General features: G+C 39.4%; 1 protein-coding gene across 1 annotated transcript in view; it reads left to right on the forward strand.

The window, feature by feature from the left end:
- Positions 1-15,435, forward strand: part of LOC103175760 (inactive N-acetylated-alpha-linked acidic dipeptidase-like protein 2) — a 251,184-nt gene that overhangs the window by 14,305 nt on the left and 221,444 nt on the right. The window contains exon 3 of the mRNA XM_042339243.1: positions 11,701-11,811. The gene's annotated coding sequence lies outside the window, so the exon portion shown is untranslated. The remainder of the gene's footprint in view (positions 1-11,700; positions 11,812-15,435) is intronic.

A 15,435-nucleotide genomic window follows, 5' to 3' on the forward strand; every position in this document is an offset into this window, starting at 1 on the left:
CTTGACTGGAGGTTGTTGATCTCTCCCCAACAATTAACACGGGTCCAAGAAGGTGAACAAGACAGACACAAAGACTAGTAAAGACTAACCCAGAAAACTGGAAAATGTAGGAATGAGTTACATAATAATCTTTGCGACGCAACGAGTTGGAAGTGAACTCTCGAACTTATGAACAAAATCAAAGCAATTGCAACCAGTAAGTGATATTCCTTGCATTATAAGTGCATACATGGCTGTACTGTACTGATTGCTTGTTTGATTGTTATTGTCAACACTTGAGCTCCTAAACTATTTTAACCCATCATTTGTTTTGTTAACCTTAACCTGTACTGCTGCTAACTTCTGGGTGTCTCCTATAAGTGTGATAGCCTGAGACATCGCTTGCCCAGGAGAGTAAAGACGTAATGATTCTCTTCCTTTTAAATGTATTATTTTTTATTAGCGTGGTGGTTTTGTGGGTGAAAATATACGCACAGAAGATAGTTGTGAGAATTTCTCGATGCGCCAAATTCATGATTATTAGAATTTAGATGCACGGCATTCGGTCCTACACTAAACCTGCAGTAGATTTGGTTTCCGAATACAGTTTTATTCTCGTGGTTTGTGCATATTAGAATTCCCCACCTCCTTGATGCTATTCTTAACCGATGGTAAATGATCCACTGTTGGTGGTGCCTCGTTGTCTGCTCGCTACGGTTGCTGGGCTTATTTTTACAGTCTCCATTTCACGTACGACTTCAGGAACAAAAGACTGAGGGAGATCAAAATGTAGTTGGGGATCTGATTAAGTTTTTGTTCTGTGTAATTGAGGGGTAGCGGTGTAATTCGAATGTGGTCCCATTTATCACAGCATCGAGAAGCAAATCCAGCATCTGGCATAAACTTACATCCAATGTTGCAGTCAAACTAATACAAAACTGAATTCATAGCACAGTGCATTGAATGGAGTTTATAATAATAAAATAATAAACCTTACATTGATATAGCGCCTCATCACATCGTTGGGACGCCTCAAAGCGCTTCACAAAATACACTGTCAAGTGGAGAGACTGTATTTTGTGGGCGAAACGCAGCAGCCAATTGCACACAACAGTGTCCCACAAACAGTTGTGGATTGAGTGCCCAATTTATTTTTGTTTGTAGTGAAAATTACCCCCGGAAAGCGATCTGCCAATCGACTAACAACTAACAATTTCCTTGAATAATGTACTTTGCTCACTGTTGGATGTTTTGGATCCAGCAATGGCTTATAGAAATGCAGAGTTAATTTTTGGTGTCTTTGCTTTTTTTTGCTGTCAATGGGGACTGTCAGCTCTGAGATATTTCTGCCATATTAAATTGAAGTCAGTGTCATAAACATTGACAAATGGGTGTTTAATTTGCATTCAAAGAGATACACATCATAATTAAAGTCATTAAAACTTCACTTTATCCTGAGCAATCACTTTATTTTATTACATATACATAATTGTATATTACATGTCTATAGTAATATATACATATGTGTATCTATGTAGGCACAGTATGCATTTGCTGTATATTTTTGGAAATGAAGCAGTAGTTCCATGAGCAAATAGATTTTAATGGCCTTATCTCTACCCAACATTGCCTGATCTTTCCTCTTTTTCAATTAAACCTATAAATAGCTCAGCTTTCCCATCGTGCATTTGCTACAGAGCAAAGAAACGTCTTATTTAAAAAAAAATTGCAATTTACAACATTATTTCAAAAGCGGATTCTGCAGCTGGGAAAAGCTCAGGATGATTCACTCTGTGGTGACTTCAGGCCAGCGTTAAAAAAGCAGCGTTTCCATGGAACAACAATTGACAGTCCTTATTGATCATTCCAGATGCACAATTTAATGACCTGGATTGTGTCATTTAATTTTATTGATTGTACAAAGTGTCTGAGGATGATACAGCTTTTTATCTTTTATCCCCCTCCCCCACCTCTCTTTTATCTCTCTGCTTCCCCTCACAAAATAAGATGAGAACTTTTCCAACTACTGTTTTAATGACCCGGGTGCCCTTCAATAAACAGACTGCAATAATAATAACAACAATAATAATAATGCTAATAATAATAATAATGATAATAATGTTGATAATAATGATGATGTTGATAATATTATCAATATTAATGATAATGATGATAATAATAATGATGTGCCATATTCAAAGTTGGGCTGAGCACGAGGCTGTTCACCTTAAAATGGTATAAAATGGTATTGAGTGTATTTTCTCCAATTGTCCTTACCGAGCAGATGCAGCATAAGACTGTAGCTTACCCTTTACAAAATCGTGACAATAGGTACCTATTAGCAAATGTATCTTCTTAATTAAACCTATTTGCACTCTTCCACATCAAAGTACAACAGTGATAAACGAGAATGCGTTTCTGTTCTTGTCTGGACCACATTTTATTGGGACAGAATTTTACAAAATTCACCCAGATGAGTGAATAGCCAGCACATAGCTAACTATCAGGAGTAAATAATATTAATCGTTGCATTTGATACAGCGCCGTATCACGTCTTCGTGACGTCCAAAAGCGCTTCACAGGGTGCACTGTTAAGTGAATAAATTGTACATTTTCTGGGCAAAATGCGGCAGCCAATTGTGCACAGCAGCGTCCCCGCAAACAGCTGTGGATGGATTCCCTGCTCGTTTTCTGACCAAATTTGAATTTGGGCTGGGAATGTTCTGTTCTCACATAATTTGCTGGAAATCTGTGAAGGACATTTGATTCTGCAATAGCACAGTTTGTGTAATTGGGAACATTTAACGAGCTGTCGTAGGCAGCTTTCCCAGAGTTCTCTTCACACACAGTATATTTTAAAAAGTTATTTCTTGTTTTTTTCTTAAGAAGCAAAATCTCCCACAGACAATTTTGCTCAAGGTGCATTGATTGTAAGCACTTCACAAAAGGCAGCTGTGGAGATTTTAATTGCAGACCAGCCTTGCAGAGGACGATTAAATAATAATTTGGTCACTCAATCCACGACTGTTTGCGGGACGCTGCTGTGCGCAATTAGCTTTCGTGTTTTGCCCACAAAATATACAGTCAATTCACTTTACAGTATATTCTATGAAGCGCTTTGAGGCGTCTCGAAGAAGTGATGGGGCGCTGTATCAAATTATTAGTATTTATTATTTGGTCTCCTGGAACAAAGTGAATTTTCAGTACTCCCAAGTGCTATTTTCTGCTGTTGCTTCATCTCATGCCCTCCGCAATCCCTCCTTCCAGGCTCTCTTAGGGCGTATACAGTCATTCAATAGAACCTTCTTTATTTTCTCTTGGCGATTGGAAACAAAATCTTAAAAGGACTTTAAAAATTCTGCCAGAGCTGGATGAACTTCTGAGGTCAGGACCACACAACACAACCTCAGGGCACTGACACTATGTGTAGATCCCAATTTTATCATTAAAAATCCTGTGACTTATCTCAGCGCCCATCATGTAGAGGCCTCCACAAAGACAGCAATGTTCTCTTGTTGGCAACGCAACAGTAACGACGTACATTTGCCAGCATCAAAGGCCATCTGATTCTGGTTCCGTATTGTTCACTGAGCTTGGCTAAAACATTGCTAAAGTCACTTCCGTCATTAGCCTGGTGGCAAAGTTCGTAGCACTCTCACCTCTTCGTAAGAAGGTTATGGGTTCAAACCCCCACCATCGGCACTTTGACCTCATAAGTCTAACATTAAAACGAATCAGTGGGAGAGGGGTGTATTGTCTGAGGTGCCATCCTAACAGTGAGACGTTAAACTGAGATACTCCAGATACAATTTATCATTCACTTCATGGCTGTTGGTGGGACGTTGCTGTGCACAAATTGGCTGTAGTCACTGTGTTTAACAATAAATGCTGTGAAGAGCTTTGAGGCGTCCTCCTGAAGTGAAAAGTGCAACATGGAATGCAAGGATAATTATTATTTATTGATTCATTATTGGGCTTAATACTGAGTGAGTCCATTGTGTGTGACATCTAACCTTGAGGTCCTTGAGCCCGGTTTGATTATCCTTCAAACTGTGAACCTGTTGTAGATAATTAGAGGTTATATTGGCCCCTCATGGTGAATCTGCTAATGAGTGCTGCAATCTGTGTTGTTACAGATTCCCTTCTGTCATGAAAATCTCCTTTAGAGATGGCCTCTGTACAGGGGAGGTAGGAAACAGTAAGATCTTATCCTTATTGAACTTATCCTGATAAAAGAAAGACTGTTTGTTTGTGGGACGCTGCTGTGCGCCATTGGCTGCCGCGTTTTGCCCACAGTCACTCACTTTACAATGTATTCCGTGCAGCGCTTTGAGATGTCCTAACGACATGATAAGGCACTATATCAAATGCAGGGATTATTGTTATTAGTATATTAATCATAATATCAATTACCAAAGGGGAGGGGAAAACCCCTCATTGTCATACAAATTATAAAATGTGTCAGTAAACATGAATTTAACTGGTCTATAACATTATTCCCAAGTGAAGGAAGACTTCTGAATATTTAACCTGTTGGTGCAAGGAATTAATCTGTACGTCTGTGGAAGAGTTTCTAACCTGGGAAATAACCTGGGAACTTAACTGTTCTGGTAAAACTGCTAAATTATTTTCGCCATTTATAGAATGTCGCTTGTTTCAAGAACAAATTGGATAGATTTCTGCGAGTAAATACTATCTGGGGATACAGTATGTAGTTCAGGGACACAACATGTCAAGCGACTGCCAGGATGGTGGAAGGCGAACTAGATGGACCTCGGTCTTCTTTTGCCAGCAAATTCTTATGTTCTTTGTGGAGAGATACCTCACTGCTTGTTATATCTGTTTTCTATTTTACTTGTGACCCATGAATGGCTTGTGAATTTAATGACATAGGACTGTGCTGTCAAACATTAATTTCAAGGATTATTATTTCCCTTGTTTAACCCGACCAAACTTGGTTCACACCCACTTATTGTGGCAGCTACAGACATCCTTGGAACAACAACATGATGAGGAATGGAACTCAAATCTGTTCAGTGGACACAAGCTTCTTTTGTTGCTCAACCTTTTGCGGTCAACAATCTGGTCTCCTTCCAATTGCAGATAATAAATAATCCTTGTATTTGATACAGCGCCTTATCATGTCAGCCTCTATCCTGTTTTACTTTGTTTCTCCTGTCATTTAATGAGGCGAATGATCCAGAATGGTCCTTTAGAATTGTGCGTGCTGTATTTGTGCCCAATTTCCATATAATGCTGAAGAACATACTACCAACTTACAAATGGACAGATGCCTGGAAAATGAACTGTATTCTGCTTGTCAAATTGTCCCTTCATTATCAGGAGAAATGTTCTCAAGAACTCAATAGTGAAGAGTACTGTGGCTCAGCCCCATAGGCGTGCATTTAATATTGATCCTCAAATTAATTAGATGAATGTCTTTAGGGGGTATTGATGGAGAGCAAATTGCAGTTTGGTGCGATGTGTAACTGGAAAGATGGAAGGATTCATTCAATGGCAAATGTTTCTGCTTTCTTGGGATGAGAAGTGTTGAATGAGGCATCATGTATTTATTTGTTAGGAGCAGATAATAACCAAGGTAACCTGAAATTAATAATAATAATCCTTGCCTTTGAAATAGCGCCTTATCACATCTTTCAGACGTCTCAAAGAGCTTCATGGCATACCCTGTAAAGTGAATTGCCCGTATCATTTGTGGGCGAATATCTCAACTTATGTGAATCAGAGCGACAAGTAACAACAGAAGCAACTAATCAATGCAGTCAGTTTGATATGTGTTTAGATGCACCAGAGACAATGCTGGGACACTGGAAATCAAAGGATAAGGGTGTGTGTGTTACAGATGTCAAAAGCACTCAGTGAGTGGATTGATGTGGATATTCTGATTTGTCTTTCTTTGGCAATGTCCAGTCCACTTATTTCATTGTTGTAGGAAATGGACCACGCAAGCTAACACTCAATTTGCCAATCGCTCTTCAGTGTTCAACTACATCAACCTTTTTTTTTAGAAAAGAATCGAATTGGCATCAATTCAGATGTTGGTTTGTTTTCAATTACAACTGTCGCTGCTGTGGATTTTATTGTTGAATTTGCCTGAAATTTGTCATTCTCTTTGAAATGCAATGTTTCCAGGAAAATGATGCATCTTCCTGCCTTTTGTGAGCCCCTGGATACCACTGCAACTAGGTTTCCTAACTTAAATAGAAGCAGCTAAAACCCAAGGGGGTTATGCAAGATGAGGGAGCATTTGGTTTGAGGCACTGCAAAATATAAACCGCTCGCTATACCTTATATGAGTGAGGCCCTGGAAGACAAAGACACAATATCCTTGTTTCAGAGGAATGTACTGATGTGGATCACTGACACCGTGTTTAGGCTGCACATTCGCAGTGAATTGCTGCCTTTGTGGAAGCATATTGCCTACCGAGGATTACACACACATAGAGTTTCAGGCGGCATCGATTGTGCAGGACACGTGAGCTCGGCAGCACCTAGAGGTGGGGAGACACTTTAGAAGCATTTTGTTTTCCTTTGCCTGAATATAGCTTTGAATTACACTGGGGCTGATTCTGACAATGGAGCTGATTCGCATGACCCACGTCTTTAATAACGTCCATTTTAAGAGGGAGTCCTCACTCCCCCATGTCCTGCCTAAGTGCCAAGGAGTATAAAATAGGCTGGTACATGCTGCGTATCACTGGAAGCAGGAATGCTGTGCTAGACCAGCAGTGAACATACAGGTTTAATCGATCGCTGTTGTTATAGCTTGAAAAAGTCAGAAACCCCAAAGTGTGAATCGAAATTCGAAGTTAACTTGGTTGGCAATCATTTTGTTTCCCCTTCATAATTGATATTTTATTTCTGAAATCCACTTGGTGATTCCCCTTGCCCTTCTTAGTGAAGCAGATTTCGCCCCCAAAAATATACAGTCCATTCACTTTACAGTTTATTCTGTGAAGCGCTTTGAGACGTTTCAAAGACATGATAAAGCGCCGTATCAAATGGAAGGGTTATTATTATTGCCCTGAATACAACCAATAACTGTTCACATCTCCTGAATGGTGATGCGCAAATGTACATACTTGGTTTGAACAAATGATGTCCTCTGATCAAACCGGAAAATAGATTCCAATGGCTCGTCAGTTATCACTGTTTTAACTTCAGCGAATGTATGCTTATTTAAACTGATTGAATTTGTATCTTTTAGAGATAATAATAATAATCCTTGCATTTGATATAGCACTTTTCACGTCTTCTGGATGTCTCAAAGCGCTTCATAGAATAGACTGTCAAGTGAATTGACTAAATTTGTGGGCGAAATGCGGCAGCCAATTGCACACAGCAGCGTCCCACAAACAGTCATGGATTAAGGTGATCAATTTATTATTGGGTTTTTTTGCGGGATTATTATCAGGTGTGTGGAGTAAGGAAACTTGCCCAAGGTTTCCCTCTGCCTGGAATTGAACTCAGGTGTCTCACTTGCAAAGCGACTGCTCTAACCACTGAGCTACAGGACTCCACTTTACACCACTCCACTTGTTGTTATTACAATAGAATCAGCAGCATCATCTTCATATGTTCACCTACAAATACAATCACCGGACATTCAAAAAATAAAAGGCAAATCCTCTGAAGCACTTTGAGACATCTTGACAACGTGCACGGATTATGATTATATCACTGTAAATCTGAAATCATTGTGTTGCTGTTACAATTTTGGTTTTGTTAACTAGATCTCTAACGGTCCATTAGCATTTCCCAGAAGTGACATCTTTATCCTCTGGTAAGTTTGAACTTGAACTGGATTACTTTTTTGCCCTTGTAGAGTGAGTGCCTGCCTTGGGGATCAATGTGAACCTCACACCAATTATTCTCTTCACTGTTTATTTCCTTCATTGTGGGCTGCTCATCAAATTGCAGCTATTACCACACAGATCAGAAACGTCTAGGCTTAACATATAAAACCCAGTGAAGCACACACACCCAGGAAGGTGTTTCAGGTGAATATCCTCTCGCTGAAGTTTTTCATTCAAAACTAAGTTGCCTGTATCATTGGGCGCTTGACCTCAATCTCAATCTTGACCTTGTGGTCTCCAATGCAATGATCTACACACAACCCAGCCTGCCTTATTTTGACACGTTTCTGTTAGTGATATTGCTTTAATATCGTAGTGAGTATTCTGATGTGCGGCAAGGATTACTGCCATATAGTTACCAAAGATCTTCCCTTTCTGCTCTCACCAGAATTGGAATCTGGACTGTCAGAATATGCGACATTCTCAGTGGCTCTTAAAACCTGACAGGTTGGTGTTGATGAAAAGCTTTTAGTTCTGTGGTGGATTTTTTGTGTCGGTCTGACAGCTGTTGTGCAGTACTCTCAGAGAAGCTGGAGCACTTTCCTGAACAAAGCTCGAAAGCTTTCCTACCAACGTATGTGACAGATCTGGATAGTTCCCTCCATTAATGCACTCACTTGCTTTTTTGGGGGGGCAACATATTGTTGTTCAGCTAACCCAAATGAGGCAGGTATCAGATAATACCGCAGAAGCAAAAAGAGCATGGAAAAAGTACATGGTTTGGCTAACAAAGCTTTCTTTGTATTGTGTACAATCTCTTAACACCAAGTTTGGTACTAAGTTTTTTTCTGTGAGTACTGCTGTCTATTGAACCATTTCTGAAGAGCGGTGAATAGTGCTCTCATTTCGAGAGTGATTCCAAGCTATTCAGTCCTATTACCCTTTTACTCAGTGCTGGAAAAAACAAATTGTATTGCCTTGACGCTGGTGTGCCCGAGGCTTTGTTTTGAATTCTCAAAAGCGGTTCCATTGTTAAACTAAAGGAATAACAAAGCATAGCTGGAGGTGTATATGCTGCACAATTTATCTACAATAATTTTTCGCTCAATGTGAGCCCAGAAGAAGGCTGTCGTATGGTAGTGAATGTTGTTGTGAATGTCAGGGAATTCATGAACTGGTGTCCAAGATCCTTTGTAGCTGTGAGTCTTGGTTATCTGAGTTCAGAGCCTCACTGTGATGAGCGTTGGTGGAGAGGTAATAGATAATAATAATCCTTGCATTTGATATAGCGCCTTATCATGTCTTTGAGACATCTCAAAGCACCTTCACAGAGTATACTGTACAGTGAATTAACTGCATATTTTGTGGGCGAAACGCGGCAGCCATTTGCACGTAGCAGCATACTACAAACAGTCGTGGATTGAGTGACCAAATTGTTATTTTTTTTTAAGGGAATTATTATTCCCGAAAAAGCGATCCAAGGAAATTGACTAGAGAGTTCAGGGAAGGGTGGATTTTACACAAAACAGTAATTATGGAAGGCACCGGTCAAAAAAAACATTAATAGTGTATTTCCTATGCCTTTGTGGCTGATGAGAGCTGTATATGCAGACATGATTGCCATGTGCTGGCGTGTTCGTCCTGCTTTTTTTAATCCCAAATTTTCAAGTTGAAACTTCTTGCTCTGAACCATTCTTGAGATCGAAGGAATCCCAGCCCGTCCACACATTTAGCCCACCTGTCATCCTCCTGTCTCCTGCCAAACTACAGGTGCTGCAGTACCTCTGAGCTTACCTGGGTTTGCAGCAGTGGTTCTCTGCTGTCAGCCAATTCAGAAATGCATCCGATTGTCAGACAAGCCAACTTGGATCTGAGCTGCGGATTAGAAGAGTTTTGCAATGTACCTACCAGCTGCTTGAATTCTCTGACACCACTTTATCCCAAGCTGAAATGGGAAGGCTCAGTAGAGACTGTTATTCTACCTGACTGGATCGATTGAGTTTGTGTCACGGACTTTATTTCAGAACTCAAAAGGGACCAGGGTAAGCGAAAGGTACTGCCTGCCAACAAATATGACATTCAAATACACTCTTCCTAAAGTCTTAGCTGAAATATCTGGCAGATTGTTCCTCAAAATTGCTAGATTTAGGTGGATTACTTTTTTACACAAAGGCACAAGTTTTGCTTTCCACGGATTATTGTTTTTCTGTTTCTGTTGGTGAAATCAGGAAAGCTAACATCAGTTTTTTTAATGTCATATTGCACTATTTGTTTTTATTCCAAGGCTGTTTATTTTACTGTTTATTTCTCCCCTTCTGGTAGGACATTTCTGTGCCTAAATTGACTGCCGTGTTCACCCACAAAATATACACAGTCACTCTACTTTACAGTATATCCTGTGAAATGTTTTAAGACATCACGACAACGTGATACAAGGCTATATTAAATTCAAAAATTATTATTATTGTTTTTGATCATCATGGGAATGGGCCCATTGGACCTTCTCCATTTTATTCATTTATGGTAGTTTGTTATCTTTCTAATCCCATTTCCTGTGTCTTCTCTATATCTCTTAAAACCCTTACTTCCCAAGTATCTATCTGTTTATCACCTCCTAAAATACCTCAATTGATTCTGAATCCATGACATTCTGGTCTAATACCTACTTACAACTATTTGTATCAAGACATGATTCAGAGGAATGCCCTTAGACTGAGTTGAGTGTTCTTCGTCAATCTCAGAGTGTTAAGATTACCAACAGAGCAATAGAAATAGTTTCCCATCTGTTTATAGATCATACCATGATATTTGGATCTAATTCATTTGGGGAAAGATGAGCTACTGTGTTTCTCCTCATCCATGACTACTACCAAAAAATATTTTGAATAATGCAATTAATTGTACAATATAACGTGTACTAAAATGCAGTGCGTTTTAATCTCCCTATCTGCCCAATTAGTAATGAGACTGTTTAATGCTGCATTATTATGGAGTGGGCAAGGACATGGGAATAGGAGCAGACCATTCGGTCCATAAAACTTGTAATGTGCATTACTGCTAGACAGGATGTGCTGCTTCTATTTTATGTGCCCCACATGCCTGACAATCTCAAATGATGGTAGGCTGGATGTAATAAAACAGAAGGTGGTTGTTTCTCTAATGAAAAGGAATTTTGCACTTTATGTGAAGTTTTCTGTAGCTTATTCATGTATTTCATTGTCTGGGATTTAAACTTCCATCTGTTTTAAACTTCCCTTTGTTTTTTAACTAATGACCGAAATCGGTGAATTTCTGCTCAGGATGCTGGTAAATTTTGTCAGCTTGATGTTTTTTTGCTGAAATTTGCAGATAGATTTAACGAAACTTAGCATGTTTTTTCTCTGTTTCAACATGCTTCCTTTGACAGTAAAGATGATGTACCACATGTTACTGTCAGAAATATGTGTGGCAATACTAATGTAAAGGAGACATCTCATGCAACAACATAATAAGTGCTTACAATTATGCAAACTTGTTCTGAATTGAACAACAGTCATTTGATGTTCATTTGTCGATTGAGTGACCAAATGGGGGGGGGGGGAGAAACTCATCGTTTGGAGGTTGAGGTTTCTGATTGCAGGTTGTGAATTGGCTGCCCATTGATCCATTATATAGGATCTCTGAAGATTATCACTTGTTCGTTGAAGGCGTCGTTATATCAGTATCTAATTGTGGAGGAATGCTGAAGTTTACTTCAAGGTTTTCAAATATTAATTAAAATCCAGTCCAGGAGCTGAGGAAGATTTTGAGTCAGTGAGCCACCAGGTCTGGAAACATTTCCACACAGCACTGAAGACAAGAACATAGTTGAAAACCCTTCCATTTTTGTACAGTATATCATTTACTTTTATTTTTCTCACTCTAGGCTAAGCCCATGTACCAATGCTGCTATTTGTAGTCGGGCGACTGGACCAGTTGGATTTCAGGAAGTCTCGAAGAACAAAATAGTGGAAGAAAGTTAATCACTTAATTTAAGGTTAGTGTTGGGCATCAATGCTACCATTAATTTACCCTATGCTATCAACAGTATCCCTAAACATGTTGACCATTCGGATGACTTGCTGCCAATGTCAGTCTTGGACTGTTTGTAACCAGATGTGTCACATACAAAGAGGCTGACCAGTCTCTCTAACAGTCTCCGCTCTAAGGGTCCAGCAAGAAAATGAGCCGATTGAGGAACCAGTGAGTGTGAACACAGGTTCCACCTTAACTTGCCGTAGAGCAGTGGTGGGTCAGTGTGTTAGCCCCATGGAAAAGGAGCAGTTTCTGTACAGCTGATGTCTAAAATTCTACATTCTAATAAAAAATAATGCTCTTTTTCCATTGAGACCAACACATTAACTATGGTCCTTTGACTATTACTTTTTAGGACAAACATAGCTCTGTACATAGATCTAGCAGTTAGATTTATCAAGTCATTTGGATGTTTAATTTTCAGTGAAATACACGATCAAGCTGAAACAGCATCAAAATATACACTTTATCACTTGAGGGGTTATTGTTTTCAGTTAAAAACAGTGGAGCACATTTGAAATGGCAGTGATGCAGTGCAAGACCTCAAATAGGTGATTTTAGAAATAAACTTCAGTAACTACCAGTGATGGTTAATTTGCTGGACGATTGGACAAAATCTTGTATTTTACGCCCAAGTTCCTACTGAGTTTATAGCCATCTGAGCAATGCTCATACCGACTTGGAACTGACTTGAGTAGCTATTTGCTTATTGTTTCAGAACATTTTACAGTTCAGGAATGCTGATGTGTGTCTTCAAAATGCTATCTGGTTGCCAATTGCTGTTTATGGAAATATCTAATCAAATCCTGCAAAAGCAGGACAGCAGCATCCAAGGAATGCTATCGACTGAGAAACCCGCAAGTGGATTGGAGTCATTCCACAGATTTACAACTGGTTTGTTTTAACTTAAAAAAAAGTGGATGAATTTTCTGATAATTGCCTCATTTCAACTCCGCGGAAGATGCTATCTAAAATTGCCGCCAGAGTCTGAGGTTTAATAGTCTCTTTTCAAAGCCAAGGATAAAAGAGCACATAAGGCTTTGTAAGCAATCTGTGGTCTGAAATGGAAACTGGCTTGTCAGCCAGTGCTATTGATTCACAAGGTGCGTTTCCAGTCTTGCAGTTAGTTTTTGCACTTGTGTTAGTTGCTTCCAATACACACTTTTTACTATGGTAAAAATTGCAGAGGTGTTTTTCAGCAGATTGTGGTGCCTCGGGGAATATTGACTTGCTGCTAATTTCACCCACGTTAGCCAGTGAATGATTGTGCAAAATGACACTATTGTCAGCAAATAGTATTCTGACGTGTGTGCGTGTAAATAAATAAATAGCTTCATGCTCAAAATGTACTCATGCTATTCCAGTAGAAATAGTCTTTTTATTCCTTGATTATAAGCAACTTTGAACAACGCACAATGAGATTGGAGAAATACACGCAATTGGGCTGCTCATCAAATTCTGTATAAATAATGAGTCGATTTCTTTCTTCTTCCTTCTTACAAGCGATCAAATAAAGAGTATTAAAACCTTTTTCATTTTGTTTTATTTTAAAAGAACATCCTCCTTATTCAATCTCTCGCTGAGTATTTTATTCTCTCTTTGGTTGTAACCCATGTTCAATTATCTTGTGAGTATCATGCTCGATCATTCACTTCCTTCATTCACCTGTTCCCATAATGGTAAGAAGTGAAACCAGACACTGCTGTTAAGAGACAGCTTACATTTTTTATCATTCAAGCAAAAAACAACCTGTTGTGGTGTAGATTAGACTCATGTCAGTGCTGGACAAGCAGTCAGGCTGTTATATGGATTAAGGAACTTCAGGAACCACTTGGAAGATCGAGCTGAAGACCTCCAAGGTACAAACAAATCTAGTTTCCAGAGAAACTGTTTTCTCTGGTGGGTGGGTGGGTTTGGGGGAATCCAGATCAATGGGGACATTGTCTTAAAATTAGAGTTGGCCATTTAGGAGAGGAATCAGGAGGCAGTTTTTCATCCAAAGGGTAGTGGAAATCTGGAACTCTCTCCCTTCCCCAAAAGTCTGTGGAAAGACAAGTCAATTTAGACCTGGTTTGGGATTTTACTCTATGTACGTAGAGCAATTAAGAGCGGGGGAGTGGGACTGGTTGGTAGCTCGTTCAATGAGCTGGCACAGGCATGATGGGCTGAATGGCCTCCTTTGGTGCTGTAAGATTCTATGATTCTGTGATTATTGCTGGATCCATTCACATTCTCAAGATTGAGGTGGCTAGATGTTTGTTAGGTCAGGGTATTAAGGGATACAGGGCAATGGTGGGTCATTGGAATTGAGGTACAGATCAGCCATAGGATGGCGGAATAGGCTCGAGGGGCTGAATAGCCCTGCCACATGTTCTCCTCCCTCTCCTCAGTCTTTGCTCTTCTCAGTGATTTGAACAGTCAGTCTGTTGCAGATTCTCTTTTTGCTATGCACATTTTCTGTGAGGTGAGCTAGACTGTAACGGTGAGGCTCAGTTGCGATATGGGTGGGCACACATAATTAAAGCAAAGTGCTATTTTCAATGCGACCCTTTGCTACTCTGTTGATTTAATGAACCAAAGTATTGCTGATGAGAGGACAGAACTCTTAAAGTTTTTTTTAAAACTCTGATTCCAGAGATCACAGACCATATTCCTTAGAATCTTAGATCATATTCATAGAAGAAACCAATGAGGTTTATAAAAACACTGTGACTAGAATACTTATGTTCCTATAATAAACATTTACAGTGCAGTGGATTCCGAACTGCTTCTGCAGATGAACATATTGATCCAAGGTGCTGAAGAAAGCAGAGTATTGGAGTGCCTGGAGGTTTTATTTGTGGTTCAGATTCCTTTTGTTCAGTTGATGGGTTTGCCAATTATTTCCAAATAATTATTTCCAATTTCCACATCACGATTCAGCTACATCCAGGGGTATTTGCTTGTTTAATTTTTAATGCGTTATCATGCAAAGTTATTGTGAAGCGCAATAAATCATATTAATATGATATTGAACTTTTTTTATAATAATAATGAGACATCTCAAAGCGCTTCACAGAATAATACATTGTAAAGTGGATTGACTGTGCGTTTTGTGGGCGAAACGCAGCAGCCAATTGTGTAGAGCAGCGTCCTGTTCTGGATGATCTTAAAGATCTCATGTCACTATTTAAAAAGAGAAGGGAGTTTTTCCCTGTGTCCTGGCTAATAATCCCCCAGATAAAATTGATCATTCACTTGCTGGTTGGTTGTGGGACATTGCTATGCAAATTAGCTGTCACATTTGCCTGCAAAGTACACAGTTGCTCCACATTGCAGTATATCCTGTAAGGCAATTTGAGACATCCTCCTGACATGAAAGGCTCACTGTCAAATGCAAGGATTATTATTTCATCAGTTGCCAACTTTTTTTCTTGTTCAAAAAAGGAGAGTCTCTATTTTCTGTTGTTAAATATTTCAGCTGCAGTGAGTCCCAGAAGTGGGACTTTAAACCTACTTCTGTGACACATTATAAAAATTTATGATATTCAGGAGCTGTGCATGTGATGTGATGGCTCTGAGCAGGGTAAACTATGGAAAAATTTCT

Source organism: Callorhinchus milii, unplaced genomic scaffold (genome assembly GCF_018977255.1).
Source record: "Callorhinchus milii isolate IMCB2004 unplaced genomic scaffold, IMCB_Cmil_1.0 Scaffold11, whole genome shotgun sequence".
NCBI lineage: Eukaryota > Metazoa > Chordata > Chondrichthyes > Chimaeriformes > Callorhinchidae > Callorhinchus > Callorhinchus milii.